General features: G+C 41.0%; 1 protein-coding gene across 3 annotated transcripts in view; it reads right to left on the bottom strand.

Annotated features, from left to right (window-relative positions):
- The window catches only part of si:ch211-278j3.3 (E3 ubiquitin-protein ligase RNF19A), a 48234-nt gene extending 28356 nt beyond the window's left edge, over nt 1-19878 (bottom strand). For 2 of the 3 annotated variants that reach the window (XM_090233308.1, XM_021601134.3), the window contains exons 1-2: nt 14606-14885; nt 1-250 (exon numbers count right to left, since the gene is read on the bottom strand). The exon at nt 1-250 is cut by the window's left edge and continues 475 nt beyond it. The gene's annotated coding sequence lies outside the window, so the exon portion shown is untranslated. Of the gene's footprint in view, nt 251-14605; nt 14886-19739 lie in introns of those variants that run through there. The other variant, XM_021601133.3, reaches the window with a different exon arrangement.
- Between the last annotated feature and the right edge of the window lie 4647 nt (nt 19879-24525).

Below are 24525 nucleotides of genomic sequence, written 5' to 3'. Positions count from 1 at the left end.
GAGAGAGAGAGAGAGAGAGAGAGAGAGACAGAGAGCGAGACTAACAGAGATAAATAATTGTCCGGATGTGAAGAGGAGGTGATCCCTGTCGAGAGAACGAATCTCAAAATCTTCTTCTTCACTTGTTCCTCTCCTCTTTCCACCTCTTCCTCTTCCTTCTCTTCCTCTGTTGCTCCCTCGTTCTCAGTTAGTCTGGAACAGAGTGGCATTCATCCTTCTCTATACCAAGGGGAACGAGCGGCCCCTCGCCCTGCGGGAAAAGAAAAGAGATTAGCTACAATATTGCAAACTAACGCTCACTCACAGGCAACGACTTAAACGGCACCCTATTCCTTACACGATGCAGGACTCTAATCAAAAGTTGTGCACTATTTCGGGAACGGGGTGCCTTTTGGGATGCAGCCACAGAGGAGAATACAAGGCCATGCTTCACAGGATACAGTATGTATTAAAGAACACTGTTGTTCAGCGATCCGTGGGAAAATGGCACCCTTTAACCATAGGGCTCTGGTCTATAGTAGTGTACTATATAGGGAATAGGGCTCTGGTCTAAAGTAGTGTACTATATAGGGAATAGGGCTCTGGTCTATAGTAGTGTACTATATAGGGAATAGGGCTCTGGTCTATAGTAGTGTTCTATATAGGGAATAGGGCTCTGGTCTATAGTAGTGTACTATATAGGGAATAGGGCTCTGGTCTATAGTAGTGTACTATATAGGGAATAGGGCTCTGGTCTATAGTAGTGTTCTATATAGGGAATAGGGCTCTGGTCTATAGTAGTGTACTATATAGGGAATAGGGCTCTGGTCTATAGTAATGTACTATATAGGGAATAGGGCTCTGGTCTAAAGTAGTGTTTTATATAGGGAATAGGGCTCTGGTCAACAGTAGTGTTCTATATAGGGAATAGGGCTCTGGTCTAAAGTAGTGTTTTATATAGGGAATAGGGCTCTGGTCAACAGTAGTGTTCTATATAGGGAATAGGGCTCTGGTCTAAAGTAGTGCACTATATAGGGAATAGGGCTCTGGTCTAAAGTAGTGTGAATAGGGTTCCATTTGGAAGTCACACAGTCATAACTTTTAACAAGGCACACCTGTTAATTGAAATGCATTCCAGGTGACAATCTCATGAAGCTGGTTGAGAGAATGCAAAGAGTGTGCAAAGCTGTCATCAAGGCAAAGCGTGGCTACTTTGAAGAAATAAAAAAAACAAATATATTTTCATTTGTTTAACACTTTTTTGGTTACTACATGATTCCATACGTGTTATTTCATAGTGTTGATGCCTTCAATATTATTCTACAATGTAGAAAATAGTAAAAATAAAGAAAAACCTTTGAATGAGTAGGTGTGTCCAAACGTTTGACTGGTACTGGACACAATCCATGTCTCAATGATCTCAAGGCTTAAATATCCTTCTTTTAACCCGTCTCCTCCCCTTCATCTACACTGGCTGACGTGGATTTAACCAGTGACATCAATGAGGGATCATATCTTTCATCTGGATTCACCTGGTCAGTCTGTCATGGAAAGAGCAGGTGTTCCTAATGTTTTGTACACTCTGTGTATTGTCTTGGCCTGTGTGTGTGTGTGTGTGTGTGTGTGTGTGTGTGTGTGTGCACTCACATGCAGAAAAAGGGGAAAGTGAGACGTTTGTTTGATCACTGTCATTAATCGTCAACACATCAGACACAGTTTCAAATCAAGAAATTCAAGTTCAATTTATTGACAAGACAAAAGGAGCTGATTGTGGACTACGGGAAACGGAGGGCTGAGCAAGTGTAACGGATGTGTAACGGCTAACTTAGTTAGCGGTGGTGCGCGTTAAATAGCGTTTCAATCGGTGACGTCACTTGCTCTGAGACCTTGAAGTAGTGGTTCCCCCTTGATGTGTCACGGAAATATAATATAACAAAAGTATAAAACGCAACATTCAACAATTTCAATGATTTTACTGAGTTACAATTCATATGAGGAAATCAGTCAATTGAAAGAAATCTATGGATTTCACATGACTGGGCAGGGGCGCAGTCATGGGTGGGAATGGGAGGGCATAGGCCCACCCACTTGGAAGCCAGGTCCACCCACTGGGAGCCAGGCCCAGCCAATCAGAATGATTCTCCCCCCCCCCCCCCCCCCCCCCCCCACACACCAAAGGGCTTTGTTACAGACAGAAATACTCCATCAGCTTAACCTCCGATGATACCGCAGGGGAAAAAGCTGGATGTGGAGGTCCTTGGCAAGCGTGGTGACACGTATTGCCAAATTCTCTAAAATGACATTGGAGGTAGCTTATGGTGTATAACATTCAATTCTCTGGTAACAGCTCTGGTGGACATTCCTGCAGTCAGCAGGCCAATTGCACGCTCCCTCAAAACTTAAGACATCTGTGGCAAACTGCACATTTTAGAGTGGCCTTTTATTTTTCCCAGCACAAGGTGCACCTGTGTAATGATCATGCTGTTTAATCCGCTTCTTGATATGCCACAGCTGTCAGGTGGATGGATTATCTTGGCAAAGGAGAAATGCTCACTAACAGGGATGGAAACACATTTGTGCACAAAATTGAAAGAAAAAAGCTTTTTGTGGAACATTTCTAGGATCTTCTATTTCAGCTCATGAAACATGGGACCAACACTTTACATGTAGCGTTTATATTTTTGTTCACTATATACACACACACACACACACACACACTCTTTTGCCACCATTCCCTTGTTTTCGACCTTTACACCTTTGACCTTTATAAACATATCATAGGTCATTTGAGGGCTTCCGAGTTGCGCAGCGGTCTAAGACACTGCATCTCAGTGCTAGATACATCACTACATACAACCTGGTTCGTTTCCAGGCTGTACCACAATCGGACGTGATTGCGAGTCCCATAGGGCGGGCGGCACACAATTGGCCCAGCGTCTGGGTTTGCCCGGTGTAGGCCGTCATTGTAAATAAGAATTTGTTCTTAACTGACTTGCCTAGTTAAATAAAGGTTCAATAAAATAAAATAAATAGAAATCATGCTGGTAGTTCACAAGATAAAAGGGGTACCAGAGAAACGCCCTAAACAGCCTGCTTCAGGTAACAGAGCTTAATGCTACCAGGAGATAAACTCACCAATCACAGACCTCTGTCATAATGCTACCAGGATTTAAACTCCCCAATCACAGACCTCTATCATAATGCTACCAGGAGATAAACTCCCCAAGCACAGACCTCTGTCATAATGCTACCAGGAGATAAACTCCCCAATCACAGACCTCTGTCATAATGCTACCAGGAGATAAACTCCCCAATCACAGACCTCTGTCATAATGCTACCAGGAGATAAACTCCCCAATCACAGACCTCTGTCATAATGCTACCAGGAGATAAACTCCCCAATCACAGACCTCTGTCATAATGCTACCAGGAGATAAACTCCCCCAATCACAGACCTCTGTCATAATGCTACCAGGATATAAACTCCCCCAATCACAGACCTCTGTCATAATGCTACCAGGATATAAACTCCCCAATCACAGACCTCTGTCATAATGCTACCAGGAGATAAACTCCCCCAATCACAGACCTCTGTCATAATGCTACCAGGATATAAACTCCCCCAATCACAGACCTCTGTCATAATGCTACCAGGATATAAACTCCCCAATCACAGACCTCTGTCATAATGCTACCAGGAGATAAACTCCCCCAATCACAGACCTCTGTCATAATGCTACCAGGATATAAACTCCCCCAATCACAGACCTCTGTCATAATGCTACCAGGATATAAACTCCCCAATCACAGACCTCTGTCATAATGCTACCAGGAGATAAACTCCCCCAATCACAGACCTCTGTCATAATGCTACCAGGATATAAACTCCCCCAATCACAGACCTCTGTCATAATGCTACCAGGATATAAACTCCCCAATCACAGACCTCTGTCATAATGCTACCAGGAGATAAACTCCCCCAATCACAGACCTCTGTCATAATGCTACCAGGATATAAACTCCCCAATCACAGACCTCTGTCATAATGCTACCAGGATATAAAACTCCACAATCACAGACCTCTGTCATAATGCTACCAGGATAGAGGTCTGATTGGAGAGTGTATATCCTGGTAGCATTATGACAGAGGTCTGCGATTGGGGAGTTTGTATCCTGGTAGCATTATGACAGAGGTTTGTATGGAATGGGGTGAGTTTATGTTATTATTGGCACTGGTAGCTAAAATGTATCAACACTAAATAGACACTTTAACTCTTCGTGTCACAATACCAGACCTAACAATGCACAAACAGTCTATTTTCTGGCAAATTATCCACTCACTTTACCAACATTGCGTCGCGTAAACGCAAGAAAAAAAGATACTTTCTTTCTAATTTGAAGCGCATGAAGGCGTTCATGGGGACTGGTTTTTCTCATTCACTGCCGTGCATTCTAATTCCAGAGTATAGACGCGTTTTAAAAAAACAACACTTTGTTTGATTTTGGGCTTTACTCTCTCACCACATGGTCACATTTCTGGGCCTATCATCTCCTTACTGGAAGAGTCACTGCTTTGGCTCAACAACACAATATTAGAAAATGTACACGAACACTTTGGACCTGAACAAATTGTTTTTCCAATTCATTAGGATTTAAATAAAAGTAGCATACCTGGGGGCTAGTAACTCCGGCTAGTCACAATGGCTTCAGAGAAAACACATTTTCCTAGATTTGTTTACACTTCTGTTTTGATATTTTCAACATGAAATCAAATTGTCAATGTCACGTGATCCATAACCCTGTTGTTTCACTCCACTTACTGGTAGCCTTCCCTTAGCCATCTGATCTGCCCATCCCTGAATGTCTTCCAGCATCCCAAACAGCACCCTGTTCTCTACATAGTGCAGGGTCCATAGGGAATAGGGTGATATTTGGGATGCAGCCTGCGTGTCTGTCCGCAAACCCTCAGTGCATCGTTAGGGCACTGTTATCTCCAATCAGATCATCCACCCATCAAAACATCTGTCTGTCTGTCTGTCTGCCTGCGTGTCTGTCTGTCTGCCTGCGTGTCTGTCCGCAAACCCTCAGTGCATCGTTAGGGCACTGTTATCTCCAATCAGATCATCCACCCATCAAAACATCTGTCTGTCTGTCTGCCTGCGTGTCTGTCCGCAAACCCTCAGTGCATCGTTAGGGCACTGTTATCTCCAATCAGATCATCCACCCATCAAAACATCTGTCTGTCTGTCTCAGTCTGTCTGTCTGTCTGTGTCTCTCTCTCAAAATGGCGGAAAGCTTTTGGTTGGGAAGATGTTGTTTGTCTGCTAACATCCGGGGGTCTATGTTTGACGGTCCGGTATATTTTCCACACCTTTAAATGGGATGGAGGGAGGGATGAGGGAGTGGAGGAAGCAGAGCGTGAGTCCAGGCTCCAGGGAGAAACAGTAGAGAGGGGGGGGGGGGGGTGGAGAAAGAGAGAGGGGGGGGGGGGGGGGTAGAGAGAGAGAGAGGATAGAGAGAGGGCGAGCGAGAGAAGGGAAAACACACATCTTCAGTTTACACCCTAATGGCTCCTCTGTTTTCTGAGAAGAGGGAGGAAGTATACTGTCCAATCACGGGACAAATTAGAACACAGAGTATCGCCTTAAACATTTGACCTCATGTTAATACAGAAGATCCCGTTCCATCTTGAGGTTTTATTTCCTCTTTTTATTTCCAGGAAATACAGCAGTTTGAACCATTACTTACATAAAGTGTTTATCTGACTTTCATAAAACACCTCACAGGATTACAGGGAATCATGGGTAAAATAATCTGTCTTGAAAAGTTATTCAATAAGTCTGTTTGACCTGAACAAACAGAGCAACAGTACAGACTAACCTAATAGGATACCACACACACACACACACACACACACACACACACACAGGAGCCAACATGATTTATATGGTTGGTCCTGTTGTCTCAGATGAAGGTTGGACAAAATGCTGAACATACTGACCCAAATATTCTGCTGGGTTACTTACTGATAAATTACAACGGAGTTAATAAATCCCAAAAAGAAACAAAGAAGTTATTGTTGGGTTATTTCTGTGTAATTACCGTAGAATTTACAGTATTATTATTTATTTATTACGGTGGATAAATGCGAAGCACTTTTCTCTGTTAAGAGAAAATATTGTGTTGTTTTCGAGGGTCATAATGTCCTGAGGAAAACAAAATTGAAATTGAATTCCCGGAAAATCTTTTTTAGTATAGCTAGGGGCATAACAGAGCCGGGATGAAGGGCCACGCCTACGTAATGCTAGGTAGGGGAAACACTGTATTGTCAGTCATCTTACTATTGACCTCCCGTTGATAAAAGGTCATTGTGAATGCTGTCTATTACAGGGCCTTCAGAAACTATTCATACCCCTTGACTTACTCCACATTTTGTTGTGTTACAGCCTGAATTCAAAATGGATTCAATTGATCCCCCCCCCCCCCCTCACCCATCTACACACAATACCCCATAACGACAAAGTGAAAACATGTTTTTTGAAATTTTAGCAAATGTAATTGAAAATGCAATACAGAAATCTCATTTCAATAAGTATTCACACTCCTGAGTCAATACATGTCCGAATCACCTTTGGCAGTGATTACAGCCGTGAGTCTTTCTGGGTAAGTCTCTAAGAGTGATTACAGCCGTGAGTCTTTCTGGGTAAGTCTCTAAGAGCGATTACAGCCGTGAGTCTTTCTGGGTAAGTCTCTAAGAGCGATTACAGCCGTGAGTCTTTCTGGGTAAGTCTCTAAGAGCGATTACAGCCGTGAGTCTTTCTGGGTAAGTCTCTAAGAGTGATTACAGCCGTGAGTCTTTCTGGGTAAGTCTCTAAGAGTGATTACAGCCGTGAGTCTTTCTGGGTAAGTCTCTAAGAGCGATTACAGCCGTGAGTCTTTTTGGGTAAGTCTCTAAGAGTGATTACAGCCGTGAGTCTTTCTGGGTAAGTCTCTGAGCTTTACACACCTGGATTGTACAATATTTGCACACTATTCTTTTCAAAATTATTCAAGCTCTGTCAAGTTGGTTGTCGATCATTGCTAGATAGCCATTTTCAAGTCTTGCCATATATTTTCAAGATTATTTCAGTTAAAACTGTAACTCAGGAACATTCACTGTCTTCTTGGTAAGTGTCACGTTCTGACCTTAGTTCTTTTGTTATGTCTTTGTTTTAGGTTGATCAGGACGTGAGTTGGGGTGGGTTTGTCTATGTTCTTTTTTCTATGTTGTGTTTTTTTGTGTTTCGGCCTAGTATGGTTCTCAATCAGAGGCAGGTGTCGTTAGTTGTCTCTGATTGAGAATCATACTTAGGCAGCCTTTTCCCACCTGTGTTTCGTGGGTGATTATTTTTCCGTTTCAGTGTTTGCACCATTCGGGACTGTTTCGGTTTTCTTTTTGTTTCTCTTGTTCTTTTTTGTATTTTGTCTCATTAAAATGGTAGATCGGCAGAAGATGAATGTGCAGGTAGAGATACTGGGGTGCAAAGGAGCAAGATAAATAAATACCAGTATGGGGATGAGGTAGGTAGGTAGATGAGCTGTTTACAGATGGGCTAAGTACAGGTGCAGTGATCTGTAAACTGCTCTGACAGCTGGTGCTTAAAGCTAGTGAGGGAGATGTGAGTCTCCAGCTTCAGAGATTTTTGAAATTTGTTCCAGTCATGGGCAGCAGAGAGCGTAAAGGTCGCAATGGTGGGTAGTGTATGGGGCTTTTATATATATATATATACACATATATACACACACATTTAGATTGGAGATTCATTCTAAACTGCCACTTGAGGTGGTTTAACTGATAAAATGGGCAGCCTATCTACTGTGGAGAGACAAACATGAGTTCCTCAGAGAATAATTAGAAACCGGTTGAAACCTGTTGAGTTTTATGATAACTAACTCATTATTAGTAGGCTATTTACGTTCCCATTTTGTACAACAATTGAAATGGGGTTTATGATATGCCAAGCCTTGATAAGAATGATGATGTTATGCAACACGCTGTAACGGGCCTGACAACGGTAACATGCTGTAACGGGCCTGACAACGGTAACACGCTGTAACGGGCCTGACAACGGTAACGCGCTGTAACGGGCCTGACAACGGTAACGCGCTGTAACGGGCCTGACAACGGTAACACGCTGTAACACGCTGTAACGGGCCTGATAACGGTAACACGCTGTAACACGCTGTAACGGGCCTGATAACGGTAACGTTGTAGTGAAATAGCATTAACGTTAGTTTTAACGTGCATTATAGACATCGATATTTTCCAGTTTATTTATGCTAAATATTGGTGGGTCAAATTGTCCGTCGTCATCATTGGAGAGGGGAAAACTGCTGGGGAATCATCTCGCATATCGTCTGGGTGATAGGATCAATTCCCTTGAACGGAGGCCCCCCTCCCCTCCCTCTGGCTCCGGTCTGATATATCCCCTGCCTCTCGTCTGTCGCATCTTTTTTGACTTTTGGCTTTTTTTTTCTTTTTTCCCCCCAGCACGCTTTCATCCGATTTGGGTCCCTTTTCTCATTAATACGTGTCGATCCATTATATTTTAAAATCGCAAGAAAACGGCACAGGTGTCGTCCTTCTTTTTGACAGTCATGTCTTTTATGATTCCTTTTTAAAGTCCTCCAGTACGTTACTAAATTCCTCCATCAGCTCCGACAAATTTTTTATTTTATTTTTAATTCGTGGAGAAATTTGGACTTCATTGACGTGCCGTGATCAGGGTGGCTAAGCGGACAAAACAATAAATGGCAAAATAACTTTAAGTAATCACAATAGTAAATAATATTGTATGCTAGCTAGCTTGGTTTATTAACTAGCTAACTACAGAAGGATAACGTTAGCTAACTTTTTCGTTTTCTGTCTAGTACTGGTAAATAACAGATTGTATTTCAAAATCAGCCAACCCATGAGAAACCTTTACCCATGGAGTTACATTGTTATTATTTTAGGAAAAGCAACTTTGTGGCCTCATTTGTCAAGTAGGCTAGCTACTGCATTTCAACTCACGAAATACCTCATGTGTTACCAATCATAGTTTAAAACCATTAATCATAGATTTTCTGATCTAGATTAAAAAATGAAGTGGTGCAACACATCTCTGATTATTTATAAACCTAGATTTACCAAACCTAAATTGGATTCTAATCCTATATGCATTTAAACCATGTTGGTTGCAACCCACCCTATGACTAAACTATTTAAATCCATAATAAAAACTAACATTTCAGTAATTTTAACAAACTGATCTCAAATCCAGGCACTGCCAGTCTCTATTCGTATTGAGGATATCCCCTGTGCCAATAAGGAACAGATCCTCCAGAACCCTCTGCAGCGTTTAACTCCCATGGAGAGATCAACAAAGGTTGGTTGCATCCCAAATGGCTCCCTATTCACTTTATGCTGCATTAGGGCCCTAGTCAAAAGTAGTGCACTATATAGGGAACAATTTTGGAGGGAACTATTTGTCTTGGCAGTAAAACCAGAGAGTCAGCAGCATTCCCGCCAGCCTCCATTACGTAATCCGTGAGGTCTTTGGCTGGAGTGTTGTTTTCTTACCTTTGACATGGCCCCTGCTAAAGTAAATCACTCTACTCACTCACTTCCAGGTTGAACCCTTTACGGTACCAGGTAGGTAGGTAGGTAGGTAGGTATATATATATATTCTTAGAGTTCTGTGTAGAACCCTATGTGGAAAGGAACCCAAAACGGTTCTACATGGAACCGGAAAGGTTCTTCAAAGGGTACCCCCTATGGGGACAGCCAAAGAACCCTTTTAGCTTCTAGATAGATGTTTGTTCTTGAAGACTGTATGTAGGGACAGCAGTAGTGCACTATGTAGGGAATAGGGTCCCATTTGGGATACAGATAGCAGAGCTGATGAGAAGAAGTGGAAAGCCATCCATCACCATTGCACCATCATCTCATTATGGTGCAGCAAAAAAAGTGAAGAATGTGCAGGATATTACAGAACACAACATGGGAACCCCAGTCCCATTCAAAATCATATTTTCCCCTAACCTTAACTCAAAAACCTAATTCTAACCCTAACCCCGGCTCCTAACCCTGAAACGAATCCTAGCTCCTAACCTTAACCCTAGCTCCTAACCTTAACCCCAGCTCCTAACCCTGAAACGAACCCTAGCTCCTAACCTTAACCCTAGCTCCTAACCTTAACCCCAGCTCCTAACCCTGAAACGAACCCTAGCTCCTAACCTTAACCCTAGCTCCTAACCTTAACCCCAGCTCCTAACCCTGAAACGAACCCTAGCTCCTAACCTTAACCCTAATTCTAACTTTAACCCTAAACCCCCTTCGATCACATCTTTACTAATGCAGCAGAAATTAGCTTTAAAGCCGTATCCAAATCCATTGGATGTAGTGATCCCAATATAGTAGCCATATCTAGAAAAACCACAGTTCCAAAGATTGGGCCTAATATAATGTATAAGAGGTCATACAATAAGTTTTGTATTGACTCCTATGTTGTTGATGTAAAGAATATGTGTTGGTCTGTGGTGTGTAATGAGGAGCAACCAGACACTGCACTTGACACATTTATGAAATTGATTATTCCAGTTACTAATAAGCATGAACCCATTAAGAAAAAAAGACAAAAAAAAACTGTTAAATCCCCGTAGATTGATGAGGAATTAAAGAATTGTATGGTTCAGAGGGATGAGGCAAAAGGAATGGCAAATAAATGTGGCTGGTCGAATACAGAAACTATCATTTCAAAAACAAATTGTTTATTTTTCAGTGAAATACGGAACCGTTCCGTATCTAAATAAGTCTAAATATTGCTGTTACATTGCACAACCTTCAAGGTTGTGTCATAATTATGTAAAATTCTGTCAAATTAATTACGTTTTTTTGTTAGGAAGAAATGGTCTTCACACAGTTCGTAACGAGCCAGGTGGCCCAAACTGCTGCATATACACTGACTCTGCTTGCACTGAACGCAAGAGAAGTGACAATTTTTTTTTTTAGCTAATATTGCCTGCAAACATGAATTTCTTTTAACTAAATATGCAGGTTTTAAAAAAATTTACTTGTGTATTGATTTTAAGAAAGGCATTGATGTTTATGGTTAGGTACATTGGTGCAACGACAGTGCTTTATTCGCGAATGCGAATACTTTTGGCAAAGTAGGCTGTGATTCGATGATAAATTAACAGACACCGCATTGATTATTTGCAACGCAGGACAAGCTAGTTAAACTAGTAATATCATCAACCATGTGTAGTTAACTAGTGATTATGTTAAGATTGATTGTTTTTTATAAGATAAGTTTAATGCTAGCTAGCAACTTACCTTGGCTCCTTGCTGCACTCGCATAACAGGTGGTCAAGTCTGCCACGCAGTCTCCTCGTGGAGAGCAATGTAATCGGCGCCCAAAAAATGCAGATTACCGATTGTTAGGAAAACTTGAAAATCAGCCCTAAGTAAATCGGCCATGCCGATTAAACAGTCGACCTCTACTTTACACCCCTTGCTATATTGTGGATAAAGAGTTACCGGTCTAACAGAACACAGAGGGTGTTCTTTAATGGAAACCTCTCCAATATAATCCAGGTAGAATCAGGAATTCCCCAGGGCAGCTGTCTAGGCCCATTACTTTTTAAATCTTTACTAATGACATGCCATTGGCTTTGAGTAAAACCAGTGTGTCTATGTATGCCGATGACTCAACACTATACATATCAGCTACTACAGTGACTGAAATGACTGCAGCACTTAGCAAAGACTTGCAGTTAGTTTCAGAGTGGGTGGCAAGGAATAATTTAGTCATAAATATTTCTAAAACTAAAAGCATTGTATTTAGGACAGATAATTCACTAAACGCTAAACCGCAACCAAATCTTGTAATAAAAAAATTGAAAATTGAGCAAGTTGAGGTGACTAAACTGCTTGGAGTAACCCTGGATTGTAAACTGTCTTGGTCAAAACATATGATACATATGACACAACAGTATCTAAGATGGGGAGAAGTCTGTCTATAATAAAGCACTGCTCTACCATAACAACACTATCAACAAGGCAGGTTCTACAGGCCCTAGTTTTGTCCCACCTGGACTACTGTTCAGTCGTGTGGTCATGTGCCACAAAAAAGGCTTTAGGAAAATTGCAATTGGCTCAAAACAGGGCAGCATGGCTGGCTCTTGGATGTACACAGAGAGCTAATATTAATAATATGCATGTCAATCTCTCCTGGCTCAAAGTAGAGGTGAGATTGACTTCATCTACTTGTATTTGCGAGAAGTATTGACATGTTGACTACACCAAGCTGTCTGTTTGAACTACTGGAGCACAGCTCAGACACCCATGCATACCCCACAAGACATGCCCCCAGAGGTCTCTTCACAGTCCCCAAGTCCAGAACAGAACTATGGGAGGTGAACAGTACTACATAGAGACATGACTACATGGAACTCTATTCCACATCAAGTAACTGATGCAAGCAGTCAAATTTGTTTAAAAAAAACCAGATAAAATTACACCACATGTACCAGCGGGAACTGTGAAGCAACACAAACATAGGCACACACACACGATAACATACGCACTATACACACACTTAGATGTTGTACTGTCAATATGTGGTGGTGCTGCAGTAGGGGCCTGAGGGCACACAGTAATGTTGTAAAATCTGTTAATGTATTGTAACGTTTTTAAAATGGTATAAAAAACTGCCTTAATTTTGCTGGACCCCAGGAAGCAGCAGCTAATGGGGTTCCATGATAAATACAAATACACACACAGACACTGACTCCAGTCGCCTCGACGGGTTGAATAGAAATGAGCTATTTAAAAAAAACAATGCTGTTGCTGAGGACCGGCCATTTGCAGACTCTAATAAGCATGAGTCGTTAGCTGTCTTGTCGCTCTATAAGCCATAGGCAGGGCCATTTAAGTCTCTCTTGTCAAAATGCTTTTAAAACTCACATTATTTTTTTATTTCAAATGACACTTAAAAAGTTAGGTGCGTCCTGCCTCTATACATGCCTACTGTATAACACGGGAGGTTGTTTTGTCTAGAAGGCCAACATGAACACACCTGGAACGTGGCTGCGTGTGATGATACTACAGCGTGACGTTTGACCTCCAGCTGAAAAGGTGTCCAGTGATATCACCCCAGAGAAGATCTTACAGTACACTGCAGTTATGTAATAAAGCAACCCACGTGGCACAGTGCAGACAGAAATATGATACAGCAGACTGTTAGTCTATCTACATTATTAACCAGACAGAGCTACAGTGATAATTTTAAACATACATGGTTTGCCATTACAAACTCACTAACTGATTAACATAATAGAACATGTATTAAAACTAAATCAATAACTATAATCAAGTTTTGATAATCAATATTGTTATTCTGACTGAGTGAATCATTCCAATCTCCATTTACATATTTTTTTATTTATTTTTATGTGGCTATAGTAGACCTATACCGGTTGTGCACTAGCTTCCATGATGCTCTACAGTAAAGTGACAGAATGACAGATGGGTTATTACGTAACAAGACCAACAGTCCAGAATCTGTTTGCTCCTCTTTTTTTTTTTTTAAACGGCACGACAAAAACTGTTGAGGTCGGCTAAGACATAGCCTATTGTTAAAATGATTCCAACTCTGCTATTTTATCAAAGCTTTAGAGATAGATAGATAGATAGGAGAGTTGGGTCAAAATATGTTTGCCCCTTTAACTGTTGAGGTTGGTAAAATAGCATAGGCCGTTTTTCGTGCCTTTCAACGCTTAGGGATAGGGAGTTATAGACTATAGATGGATAAAATAGTTTGCTCTCCCGGAGCAAGCAACAGCTCAGGTAGGTAGGCTACAAAGTAAGACTGTTGTGACACTTGTTAACCGAATAGGCTACTGAAAGCTGTTGCTATGCAATCACTGGCTAACCCGAAGGTCAGTTTTCAACACAACGTAGGCATCTGCCCTGGGGAGCAGACCATGACACCCTAGCTATTAAATAGTGCACATAATTATCCATCCACGGGACAGTGCACATCAGCAATGCGGGTTTTGATGACATGTCCACAGGATCGCCTGCGAGCCGCGACACACGTCACATGCCCCCGCGCAAACCACAGCTCCCCTTTCTCCAAGCAGACATTAATCACTGATTCCCAGTCCAATCAAATGTCGTGGTCCATTTTTTGATAGGCTACAATCATTCGTAGCCTAGAAATGATCGTATATTATTTAATGTCAGATTATATGCCAATTACGTTGGGGTTTTTTGGCATATTTTGGGGGAGAAACGTGAACTTATTTAGAACCCCTTTGAGGCGCATCGAATGATAGGCCTACAATATTGCACCATTCAAAGGCTCGTTTTATAAACACCGTATCATCACACCGCCTATCCATTATTAATAAGGGGTCTGACCAGCGCACCATCCCTGCAGGGAGTGGCAAGGTTACAACGTATTCCACCTAATTCATAATAAACAAAGAAATACGTTACATTCATCCCGTTCTACATCATAGCGCTCTCTGATTCGAAACGAGTGACATTGACATTACGCACATCACTATTATATTTATATTGATTATAGCGGCACCTTACCTCTCTCCGGCATGTTGTATTTGAAGTCCAGAATTAAAAACTAGCTCCTCCCCTCGAACAGCACCAACCCTCGCACTGTTCTACAACATATCTGGCCATCAAAGCTTAGCTACAATACGTCGCAAGATGCCACCGTTCGAGAAATGGTTTTAGCGAATGACGTTGCGGAGGAGATCCCCGTTGTAAGAGCGCGCTTCCCGGTTATTCCAGTAGCAGCAGGCGTGTTGGGGAGGGAGGGGTGCAACGATCCGCCTGCCTGCAGGAGGCACACTGCAGTGACATTGACCAATGGGATAACGCAGAAAAGAGTCCCTCTCCGATTCGTAAATATCTCAGCCTCATCAAATATTACATTCATTCAGTTTCAAATGGGTTAAAATGTTGAGATGAAATAAATCAACAATTTCAGAAATGTAGGCTAACATTCTGCAATCAACCTGAGGTTTAAAACAACAAACCTGACAGGCTATAGGCTTAACTGTTGTTTAACTAGGGAAGTCAGGTAAGTTATTATTATTATTTACGTAAGTTTAAGGCTTGTGCAACATGGGTGATCTTGATACATTTCCCAGCACAGACATTTTAAAAGGTAACCTTCACAGCTAGACAGTATTTGGAGTGTTTTCCCAGTCTCCCTAAATAATTATGAGTGATGAGAGGTATTTTGGATTTTTTTTTTGTGTGCTGAGTGTGTTCAAACCATGACGTCAATGGTTGGTCTCTCTGTATCATTTTTTTTTTTTTTTCAGCAGTAAGATGGTAGCAAGTTACTTCTGAATACATTTCTTACATATCATAATGAATTAATCCAGAATTTGGAAGTCAACACTATTGGTTTCTGCTGCTACTCAAATCAACATTACAGTTGTGGGTATACTAGGTATTCTACATTATACTACAACATCAGTACAACAATATAGATGTTTTGTTGGCTGAATGTTCCAGGCAGGGTCCGGAATGTTCTTCAGCTGGTGTGCATCGTCTTGTGTTGGTTGGGCCAATGGCAGCTGGTCTGGCAGAACTTCATGAGCTGTATGACCTTGGACTCAGACTGAACACTTTGTCTCTTGCCAGCCTCATGAAGTCCTTTTTCCTCATCCAAGTCAGATGATGTTGCGCTTGTTCCCGGCTGATAGTTTTCATCCAATGGGCCTCCGGGATCTGTACTACTAAAACTGGTGTCAAGGTCAGCAGCAGGATTAGTCTGTATAGGACACACACTAGTCAGTGATTTGCCAACATTTTACTACTTTGTCCCAATCAATAAAACACTCAAACAAAAAGGTACTATATCCACCCAGTCCCTTCACATCAATTGATCATGCATACTAACCTTCACAACCCCCCCCCCCCCCCCCACCACACACACACACACACACACACACACAATACCAAACCCCAACAGATACCAGTCAATCACCCATTCCATCCCCTCCATACTAACGGACAGACATTTACTGAGGAAGGGGGGTGGTCCAACTCAAGTTTATAAAAATAAAAAAGCACCCCCCCCCTCCCCCTCCCAAACGTAAAAAAAAAGGAAATAGTAATATACTGTAAGTTTATAGAGTTATAAAGTAGCGTTCATACCTCAACTAATGGCTGTCTCTAGTCAGTGGGCAACTGGCAAACCAGAGCGGAGCCTAGTTGCTAGGCAACTCGCAGACTGAGGCTGCATGGAGCAGTGGGAGAGAGAGGAGCGGCTTAGCAACCAAAACATATTTTCACAGTCTTTCGCTCCTGTGTTCTACTAATTTTCATTTCAACTTTCTTTCGTTGTCCAGAAGCCAAAAGGCACCATCCTAGTCATATTAAAAACAACTCATCCTAGTTGTTGTATATTTAAATTTTCCGTCTTTTAGAACAGGGTTTTCCAGCAAATTGCATTTTGGCAAATGTTAAAATGATCTATTCCATTCTCTGCTTCATTACAGTAGATGCGGAATTGTGTCTAGGGTGGAAGAAATTATACACTGACTGGACAAAACATTAGGAACACCTGCTCTTTCCATGACATAGACTGACCAGGTGAATCCAGGTGAAAGCTATGATCTCTTATTGTTTTCACTTTTTAAATACACTTCAATTAGTATAGATGAAATGGAGGAGACGGTTTAAATAAGTATTTTTAAGCCTTGAGACATGGATTATGTGTGTGTGTGTGTGTGTGTGTGTGTGTGTGTGTGTGTGTGTGTGTGTGTGTGCCATTCAGAGAGTGAATGGGCAAGACAAGATTTAAGTGCTTTTGAATGGGGTATGATAGTAGGTGCCAGGCACACCGGTTTGAGTATGTCAAGAAGTGCAACGCTGCTGGGTTTTTCACACTCAACAGTTTCCTGTGTGTATCAAGAATGGTCCACCACCCAACTTGACAAAACTGTGGGAAGCATTGGAGTCTATATGGGCAAGCATCCCTGTGGAACGCTTGACACCTTGTAGAGCCCATGCCCCGACAAATTGAGACGTTCTTAATGTTCTGTACACTCTGTGTATAGTAAAAACTTAAAGAGTGAATGTAAACCAGGGCGGGAAATGACCTACCCTCCCCTGTGCGCAATCACTTTTTTTTAAACTCCCCAAAGCAAAAAAAACTTTGACAACCCTCCCCTACATTCCTAACCTAACCGAACATCCCTAACCGTCCCTAACAAATCCGTTTCTCCAAATTTAGACTTTATGCATAAAACAACCAACTAAGGCTCCATAATATAGAGACAAATACAGTAGAAGTGGTAGCCGACTTATAAAACACACCAACTGTGACAACAAGACACAAACAATGTTTATACCTAGCTCCAATATATTTATTTGCTCATCATGGAGTCACAAGTTGATACCACTGCATATGTTAACGGGATCGGACTCTGTAAATATAAACACATACACCAGTCACGTTCAGTGATGCCAACTTAGCCATTTTGTTGCTATATTTAGCAACTTTTCAGACTACCCTGGCAACTTTTCTTTCAAACATCACCTAGCAACAAATTTAGCTACTTTCAAAAATTTGTTTTGAACTTTTAGCAACTTTTGAAAAGTGACTCAAACGCTAAAATGCACACATTTCCCCTCTAAATTAAACAAAAAACGATTTTCTCTGTCACTCAACTCAGTCACAACACTGCTGCAATAGTGCGTTGTGAGTGAAGTGAGCAGCAGGCCAGCAGCAATTTCAGCCAATTGCAAATCATTGTTGGCTGACTGCAGCAGCAGTAGTACGGGTTTGACGAGCCAAACCCAACGAATATAGTTGGTCACGAATGTTTGATCTTGAACAGAACTTACAACATCAATCAACATGTCTCAATCAAAAGTGTACAGCCAGAAGTACAGAAAAAAAAGTGAGAGTCTGTACCCGAACAAATGTCAAATACTATTTTTTTTGCCGAGATGTACAGTTCAATTTGAGTAACGTTATTGTGTATTCTACGTAATGACGCAGTTTTACGTTATCACGCAATGACATCACAACGTCATTAAGCAACTTTTAGCAACAAATCAACCTGCCTCTTAGCAACTTACCCTGAAAATAAATTGGCAACACTGGATCGGACTTTTTTGCAGTAGTTAGTTATTTACTGTAGCTTGCTAACGGTCCGGTAGGGTGAAGCTAACGTTACAAAATCACATCGACAGATAGCAGTTCGTTAATTACATTTATTTGCTTTAGAATGACGTTTTATGTATCTAATGAAATGCTACCCCACCAGTCTGTGCATGCCTGTTGTTTGCCCAACCACACCGTGACTAAACTTTACAGTTATTGTCGACACAATAATACAAATAAATAGTTATTCATAAGCTGATGTTCTATGAACAACTGACTGGTCCACTGAGTAATGTTAGCTACCTGTCCCAAAAACCTAGTCGGTATCAACGTGTGGTTACTTTAGGTTTCCCCATTAACTCACAGCAAAAAACTATACCCTTTTCAAACGCAAAACGTTATTGTTGTCTGCTTGTTTTAGCCAATTATTAAACTACAACATGTCTACAGATTACTTGTCAACCATTCTTGCTCCCTAGTGTTCTCACTACTTAGGAAAATATAATATTGTAGGGCTTCCCTCATGGGTACTAGCAAGCTACCGACGGGAACATTTAAAACTAGCCAAGAGGAACAACAGAAAGAAACGGACTATACAGCTACAAGTAGTGAGTGAAATTAAACGGACTGTACTACACAAGTTTAAAAATATATATTATTTAACTAGGCAAGTCAGTTATGAACAAATTCTTATTTACAATGACAGTTTACCAAAAGGCTTCCTGTGGGGACGGGTGATGGGATTAAAAATAACAATACAAACATAGGACAAAACACACATCACGACAAGCGAGGCAACACTACATAAAGATTGACCTAAAACAGCACAGCATGACAACATGGTAGCAGCATAAAACGGGTACACACATTATTGCGCACAGACAACAGTGCAAAGGGCAAGAAGGTAGACAACAATACATCACACAAAGCAGCCACAACTGTCACTAAGAGTCCATGATGGAGTCTTTGAACTGTCCAGTCTGAGTGTTTGTTGCAGATCGTTCCAGTCACTAGCTTCAGCAAACTGAAAAGACGAGCGATCCAGGGATGTGTGTGCTTTGGGGACCTTTAACAGAATGTGACCGGCAGAACGGGTGTTGTATGTGGAGGATGAGGGCTGAAGTAGATATCTCAGATAGGGGGGGAGTGCGGCCTAAGAGTGTTTTATAAATAAGCATCAACCAGTGGGTCTTGCGACAGGTATACAGAGATGACCAGTTTACAGAGGAGTATAGAGTGCAGTGATGTGTCCTATAAGGAGCATTGGGGCAAATCTGATGGTCGAATGGTAAAGAACCTCTAGCCGCTCGATAACCCCCTTACCTGCCGATCTAAAAAATTACGTCTCCGTAATCTAACATGGGTAGGATGGTCATCTGAATCAGGGTTAGTTTGGCGGCTGGGGTGAAAGAGGAGCGATTACGATAGAGGAATCCAAGTCTAGATTTAACTTTAGTCTGCAGCTTTGATATGTGCTGGGAAAATGTCTTAGCTGATTTGACTTGGCTACATGCATGTTTTGTTATTTCTGTTTTAGTTTCCTATTTTACAATGGAGGTCAATATGGGGGGAAAAAATTATATTCACCAATTTGTGTGCGTGGTCGAGGCTGAATTTTTTATTCTTACGTGGTTCCAATCGACTGGCGGTACTACGTCTTGAAATCGCTGTTCATTCTGGATATTGTGGTTTGCTTACAACCAGGAAATGTAGATGGTACATTTCTACAGGTGACGCGAGATGCGCCTTCTTTTTCCCAACGCAGTTCAGCCAAAACCACGCCCCGTTATTCAGAGGCGTTCTACAACGCTTTGAGCGTTCTCCATGTCCGGAAGTGACTTTCGGTCACTGATTAATACCATTTACCCTTGTATTTCAAGATTGAAAAATATAATAACAACATAATGTCGTGGGCAGAACTAGCCTTTAACGTCTCTTAACGCTCAAAGACAGATCCAATGGCTGTCGCATAGCGTATTTCGATTGAATGATTAGCTAATAAATATTTGAGAAATTCTAAATAATAAGCATAGGACGTAAAGCCAGTTTCAGGTCGGATATTCAACGAATATTCACCTGTAGTTTTCCTTACGTCCACCAACTGTAGTTGGTGACATAGTGACAAATTACATTTTCACATTTCAATAGCTCTTTAACCATTACTCCTAAAATGTTCAATCCTGGTTGTAGCTAACCCGATGGCATAGACACACATTGCACACCCTTTAGTTTGTCCATTTGTTTCATCTCACATGATTTTACATGCGTTTTTCAAACATTCTAATTTCAATAGCTCCTTGGTCATACTTGGTCATACTCCTTGGTCATACTGACTTCAAACAAGATTCAGAATGTCCACTGACTACTATAGTTACTCCATTGTACTGGATCTAATACCTATTAGTATTTTACATATATTCACAAGTGTAATAATTTTTTAGGACAATGTGGAAAAACTCTCTTGGCTGCTGGCTCTGTCACTTTCAGACATGTGCAGAGCAGACTGAAAGGGGAAGGGAAGCTCCTGACTTGAACCACAGGGGTTCTCTGTAAAGAGAGAGTAATCCAAAAGGCACAAACACACCCCTTGACTTTCAATTGGCACCATTGACCTGCATGTATTCTCTCCTGATTGGTCTCTGTGGTGCTTAGTCAATGGGAACTCCATCTCTCCTGATTGGTCTCCGTGGTGATTAGTCAATGGGAACTCCATCTCTCCTGATTGGTCTCCGTGGTGATTAGTCAATGGGAACTCCATCTCTCCTGATTGGTCTCCGTGGTGATTAGTCAATGGGAACTCAATCTCTCCTGATTGGTCTCCGTGGTGATTAGTCAATGGGAACTCCATCTCTCCTGATTGGTCTCCGTGGTGCTTAGTCAATGGGAACTCCATCTCTCCTGATTGGTCTCCGTGGTGATTAGTCAATGGGAACTCCATCTCTCCTGATTGGTCTCCGTGGTGATTAGTCAATGGGAACTCCATCTCTCCTGATTGGTCTCTGTGGTGCTTAGTCAATGGGAACTCCATCTCTCCTGATTGGTCTCCGTGGTGATTAGTCAATGGGAACTCCATTGCCGGCCCCATCATAAAGGTTTTACACAGTCTGTCAGACGTGCCAGAGGTATGAGGAGAGACATCCTCCTTTGTATTCACGGGAACAAATATTTCCAAACACTTTGGATCCTATTCTTGGACATTTAGAAGACAAATGGGTCAATGCAAAAAAACAGTAGCAGTTTACCAGATAAGAAGAAGTCAAGATGATCAAAAAGTAGATTGTTGTAAGGGTGTAGTACATCCTGTGCTGGCCCCATTGTCATATCCATTCTGGATTCTGACTGGTAAAATCACAGTTGAAAAATGCCTCTATGGATGTGTGTATACTGTATGTGGGAATGTCTTATGTCCGACCTACATGCAGTGTTGGTACATGGAATATTCCTCAACTGCATACATCATAAATTGTTATTGCAAATAGAAGTATTATGTTCAACAACTGACATATTCAGATATGATTTAAAACGAACACACGGTAACGCTTACAATTCATTTTCTATTGTCATCGACTTGATGAGCACGGTCATCTGTGATCGTTGTGATGCGACTTTCTTTAAGCACTTAACTGATGAAACTGTCACTTAATATTTTTTTCTAAAAAAAAAAGTCTACAAACGCTCTACATTTATTCACTTTGTGATAGGGTTGGATCCTATTTGCTACTTTTCATATTCTCCTGTAAAATGGCTCAATGCCTATAATTTAGGCTGTGTGTAGAATGGGGCATAAAGGAAATGACCTCAACTAGATTATAGCGATCAGGAAATCAGCATACCGTTTTGGCCTGTGTATTCATTTTGCCTATAAACTAATCAGACTTCCATTATGTTTACATAAAAAAGAGAACACTTCAAAATGAGAAGGTCCTGCCATGGAACAGACGACTGGGCGGACATAAAGTGGAAAGGAGGGGAAATAACTCCCAGCATGCAGCAGGACACCTCCAGCTGTGGGGTCTTTGTAATGCAGGTTTGATAGTTATGTTTTCAATAATTAATGGTTAGCTGTTATGTGACAATTAGGTCAAGAACTCTATTTTATTTTTTGGTGTAGATGGCCAAGGAAGTTGCACAGAACATCCCCAACATCCCCTTCCCAAATTGATATAGAACCTTCACAAAAACACATGGAGCAACAGCGAAAAGAAATGGCCGAGGATAATACTAAACATGTCTGGTATGTAATGACATTTAAATGTCAATTCTTTATTTTTATGTAGTTGTGTGGGACAGCCATGTGTTCAGTTCAGGCCTATGATTTCAGAGTTCAACAAAGCCAACAACTGCTTCATGTGTGCCACTGATAAAGAACCTGGATGTGGCCAGAAGACTGACTGGGTTAGTAACTTTATTTAACATGTTTATAATCTTTTGACAACCGTGACGGCATGTAAGACAATTTATGATATAACACAATGGGTGGCTAATTTGTTATACTGCATTGATATTTGATATGATTTATAACGTGTTTTGTTTTAGACTGAATGTTTTGCATGCCAACGGTGATTCCATGTGCTGTGCCTAGGAATGAAGACAAGAGTTCAGAGTGAAGAACACAAACTGGAAGTGCAGTCTTTGTTGTTTAAAATGTATGCTATACCCCATCCACACTGAAGAGGCTCTGACATGTACATCAACCAGGGATAAAGAGAAAGTTAACACTGTGAAATGTTTCGTACTTATTTGAAGTAAAGTGTCTGACATTTTGTAAAAGATTAAAGGTCTACAGTTTATTTTTAATTTGTCAATGTTACATTTTTATTCATTGATTTACTGGCCACCATTACTGTCGTTACATGTTCAGTATACTGTATTGACCAGCAAACCCACTGCAGTCTACCTCACCAGCTCACTCTCCATCCCTGTTCAGTATATGTATTGTCCAGTAAACCCACTGCAGCCTAACTCACTAGCTCCCTCTCCATCCCTGTTCAGTATATGTATTGACCAATAAACCCACTGCAGCCTACCTCACCAGCTCACTCTCCATCCCTGTTCAGTATATGTGTATTGATAAATATATATATATATATATCTCCATCCCTGCTTTGGACAATTAATAACATGACTCTCGTACTTTGCCCTTTTCCTTTATGGTTGATATTAACGATGAAAGGAAATATTATCTGTCCTATTGTGTACCGCTGTTAAATACTGTGTGAAAAAAAAACAGGGAAAATAAAATACTTAGAACTACCAATTATTATAGATAATTATTAAAGAAAAGGGTAAAAACAACACTGGACTTAACCCCCTAACTGTCAAACTAATAATAATGTACAACAATATAGAAGATACATGAAGAGGTTCTGCAATATGGGTGTATATCCCCTGCATGCTTCTTAGGTGTCTAATTGACATGACCAAGGAGCTATTTAAATGTCAAACAATGAAACATGTATGTTATGTGCGTGATTTTACAGTACACAAACAAAGAGTGTGCACTATAAGGCTAGTCTGTGGACATTCTGAAGTGTGTTTGAGTTCAGTAGGTCACATGACCAAGGAGCTATTGAAATTAGAAAGTTTGAAAAATTATTGTAAAACCGTGTGAGATGAAAATGAACAATTCAAAGGGTGTGCAATATAGAAGGGTAGTCAGTGGACATTTTGAACCTTGTTTGAGTCAAGAAGGTCCCATGACCAAGGAGCTATTGAAATTCGAATGTAAAAAAAAATTGTACTTTGTTTACACTCCCTAACTAATTAATCTATGAATACAAAATGCTGCTCACATTTCCACATGTTTATTAGCTTTGGAAAGCGAATGAATGTCCGAATCATAAAAAAATAAGACATGTGCAATGTTGTGTGCAATTTTTCCAACATCCTGACACTTATTTGGAGTCTGTGGCTCAAGTGGTTTGAAAGCGCGAATATCTAACTTGAAACTGTCTTTACCCCGGTAGCTCTGAGACATCTTTACAACTAATTAAAACTCTAAAAATAAACACATGGGCAAATGATACCAAACATAATAATAATATGCCTGCAATACGGGAGGCAGTTAATTGTTAAATTACACTTTCCATACTTACCTTAGAAGGCTACTGTCTCTGCGCTGATCGCCTGTGAGTGAGACAACGTTAGTTAGTCAATGGGAGAGTAGTAGAACGCCCCTCTGAATAATGGCTGTAGTTTTGGCTTAACTGCGTTGGGAAAAAGAAAGACTCAGGTGAGATACACAAATGCTTGTATTTTCTCGTAGTGAGGAAACGAGTAACTTTTTACAACACACATTACATTTTATGGACATAATTAATGAAATGTCCATTTAAATAGGCTGCAAATGGCTGAAACTATTTTTTTTAAACAG

Source organism: Oncorhynchus mykiss, chromosome 4 (genome assembly GCF_057628025.1).
Source record: "Oncorhynchus mykiss isolate SJ-2025 chromosome 4, ASM5762802v1, whole genome shotgun sequence".
NCBI lineage: Eukaryota > Metazoa > Chordata > Actinopteri > Salmoniformes > Salmonidae > Oncorhynchus > Oncorhynchus mykiss.
The sequence above is the reverse complement of the archived record's forward strand: the minus strand, read 5'-3'. Positions and strand labels throughout refer to the sequence as shown.